At 54.8% G+C, this 3514-nt stretch overlaps 1 non-coding gene and 1 pseudogene across 1 annotated transcript; both read right to left on the bottom strand.

The window, feature by feature from the left end:
• Positions 1–839: 839 nt before the first annotated feature.
• Positions 840–1001, bottom strand: LOC148302608 (5.8S ribosomal RNA; annotated as a pseudogene).
• A 357-nt stretch (positions 1002–1358) lies between these two features.
• LOC148302609 (small subunit ribosomal RNA) lies at positions 1359–3297 on the bottom strand. The gene has a single exon (XR_015838627.1). It is a non-coding gene; the product is annotated as a small subunit ribosomal RNA (ribosomal RNA).
• Positions 3298–3514: the final 217 nt, after the last annotated feature.

A 3514-nucleotide genomic window follows, 5' to 3' on the forward strand; every position in this document is an offset into this window, starting at 1 on the left:
TGACGGAAGACGCGATGAATCTCCCCGTTCGCTCGTTTGAGTTCCACAGGTTTACCCCTGAACGGTTTCACGTACTCTTTAACTCTCTCTTCAAAGTTCTTTTCAACTTTCCCTCACGGTACTTGTTCGCTATCGGTCTCGTGGTAGTATTTAGCCTTAGATGGAGTTTACCACCCACTTAGGGCTGCACTCTCAAGCAACCCGACTCTGGGGAGAGAGACCGTCGCGGCCGGCTACCGTCGCTACGGGCCTGGCACCCTCTGCGGGTAAGCGGGCCCGTTCAAGATGAACTTGGACAGGCAGCCGTGACTAATGACCGCGCGTGTATATATTACTCTCCTCCCTAACGCTACATTTCCCGGCGGCCCGCCTGGGCCGCAGGATTCAGCGCTGGGCTCTTCCCGTTTCGCTCGCCGCTACTCGGGGAATCCTCGTTAGTTTCTTTTCCTCCGCTTACTGATATGCTTAAGTTCGGCGGGTGATCTCTCCTGATTTGAGGTCGACGACAGAAAGATAATTTTTATATTATATATAAATAATACAGACAGACAGAGGCGCGCGGCGGCGGGACCGCGTCGAGGGCGCGAGGATCGCCCCGCGAAGATCGCAAAAGGATCGATCGCGGTTTCACAGCGTCGTCGCTAGCCCCCGGACACGCGTTAGCGTCCCGGCCGCGCGCTCGAAATTCGTCACACATTTGACCGGACGCCCGCGCGCGCGCCGACCGCCGGAGCGGGTCGGGCGGCGCGGGCGACGCCGGCAGCGCGCTCGCCGGGGCCCCCCCCCCTCGCGGACGAGGGTGAGAGACTCCGCGGCGAAGTCTGGTCGCATTGCGTGCGCGACCCTCAAACAGGAGTGGTCCGTGGACAAACTACGTCTTGCTCGGACCGCAATGTGCGTTCGAAATGTCGATGCTCATGTGTCCTGCAGTTCACACTCTGACGCGCATTTAGCTGCGTTCTTCATCGACCCACGAGCCGAGTGATCCGCCGTTCAGGGTAATAATTGTACAATTTTAAAATTGTCATTCGTTCACTTGTTTATCCGTCGCGTTTTGGGTGTTCGCGCGAGCGCAAACTGACCTTAGAAGATCAAAACAACAAAAAATAGCAACCTTAATGGTGATGCGCGCGCGCACACGCACACGCGCATCACTAAATCGCGACCGGACGCGGGCGCGGTCCCCCGACCCGTCAGGATCGAGAGAGCCGTCCCGCGACGCCGGCGGGTCCGCGGTTCGCGGCGGCGCCCTAGGGCGATCTCCGCCGCAGCGATGTCGGGCTCTCGGCCGCGCATCGTGATTCGTGTATTTTACATACAAGTATGTATATATATTACAAAATATATTATTACACAGGAAATGATCCTTCCGCAGGTTCACCTACGGAAACCTTGTTACGACTTTTACTTCCTCTAAATGATCAAATTCGGTCAAACTTTCCGACGCGTCGGACGCCCGAGACGAGCTTCCGCGCACCAGTCCGAAGACCTCACCAAATCATCCATCGGTAGTAGCGACGGGCGGTGTGTACAAAGGGCAGGGACGCAATCAACGCGAGCTGGTGACTCGCTTTTACTAGGAATTCCTCGTTCATGGGGGAGAATTGCAAACCCCAATCCCTATCACGAAGGGGTTTCATCGGGTTACCCGGGCCGTTAGGCCAAGGAGGACACGCTGATCCCTTCAGTGTAGCGCGCGTGCGGCCCAGGACATCTAAGGGCATCACAGACCTGCTATTGCTCAATCTCGTGCGGCTATATATACCGCCGGTCCCTCTAAGAAGATTTTCATTGTACGCCGGTAGTGAAGACCGCGAGACGCACGCACGCGACGCGAGCGCCGCGGAACGCGCGCACGCGGACCCTCGTGATACCGGTTGCACGTCTATTTAATAGGCTAGAGTTACGTTCGTTACCGGAATTAACCTGACAAATCGCTCCACCAACTAAGAGCGGCCATGCACCACCACCCACCGAATCGAGAAAGAGCTGTTAATCCGTCAATCCTTCCAGTGTCCGGGCCTGGTGAGTTTTCCGTGTTGAGTCGAATTAAGCCGCAGGCTCCACTCCTGGTGGTGCCCTTCCGTCAATTCCTTTAAGTTTCAGCTTTGCAACCATACTCCCCCCGGAGCCCGAAAGCTTTGGTTTCCCGGGAGCTGCCCACCGGGTTAAAATTATGAAACTTCGGCGGATCGCTGGCTGGCATCATTTATGGTTAGAACTACAGCGGTATCTAATCGCCTTCGAACCTCTAACTTTCGTTCTTGATTAATGAAAACACCTTTGGCAAATGCTTTCGCTTTAGTCCGTCTTGCGACGATCCAAGAATTTCACCTCTAACGTCGCAATACGAATGCCCCCAGTTGTCCCTATTAATCATTACCTCTGGTATCAGAAAGCCAACAAAACAGAACCGAGGTCCTATTCTATTATTCCATGCGTACAATATTCAGGCAAGTGTTAGCCCGCTTTGAGCACTCTAATTTGTTCAAAGTAAACAGCCGCGACGGCCCGCCTCGGCGCGCGGCCGACCGTGAGGACGACCGCGACACACCGGCGGTGGACGCACCGGCGAGAAGCCCCGCAGACGTGCCTGTCGTACCGCATTCGGTAGACCGACACCGCAGGACACAATTTCAACTACGAGCTTTTTAACCGCAACAACTTTAGTATATGCTATTGGAGCTGGAATTACCGCGGCTGCTGGCACCAGACTTGCCCTCCAATGGATCCTCGTTAAAGGATTTAAAGTGTAATCATTCCGATCACGAGGCCTCGGACGAGTCCCGTATCGTTATTTTTCGTCACTACCTCCCCGTGCCGGGAGTGGGTAATTTGCGCGCCTGCTGCCTTCCGTGGATGTGGTAGCCGTTTCTCAGGCTCCCTCTCCGGAATCGAACCCTGATTCCCCGTTACCCGTGACAACCATGGTAGTCGCATAAACTACCATCGACAGTTGATAAGGCAGACATTTGAAAGATGCGTCGCCGGTGCTAGACCGTGCGATCAGCTCAAAGTTATCTAGAGTCATCTCGAATGGCGACGGACGGGGCGCGAACCCCGCCGCCGATTGGTTTTTGATCTAATAAAAGCATCCCTCCCGTTGCCGGTCAGGACCTCGTTTGCATGTATTAGCTCTAGAATTGCCACAGTTATCCAAGTAACCGTGTACGATCTAAGGAACCAAAACTGATATATTGAGCCATTCGCGGTTTCACCTTAATTCGGCTTTTACTGAGACTTGCATGGCTTAGTCTTTGAGACAAGCATATGATTACTGGCAGGATCAACCAGGGAGCTGTTCTTCGGGTTAGCTGCGTAACCGAGAGACACTGCTCGGACACGGCGTGTTCGCGCGCGGCGGAGTCACCCGCCGCGCCACGCTCTGTGACACTCACACTCCGTCGATAAAAGAACAATTTGCTCATTATCGGGCATGTGTATTGTTGTTACTCTGCCTTGCCGCTGCGGTGGTTCTCTTGCTCGAAGAGCCGAGCGGGGAGAGCAGGCGGGG

The sequence above is a fragment of the Brachycentrus maculatus genome, unplaced genomic scaffold, assembly GCF_059751285.1.
Source record: "Brachycentrus maculatus isolate JH-2025_06_01 unplaced genomic scaffold, ASM5975128v1 h1tg000433l, whole genome shotgun sequence".
In the NCBI taxonomy this organism is placed as follows: Eukaryota; Metazoa; Arthropoda; class Insecta; order Trichoptera; family Brachycentridae; genus Brachycentrus; species Brachycentrus maculatus.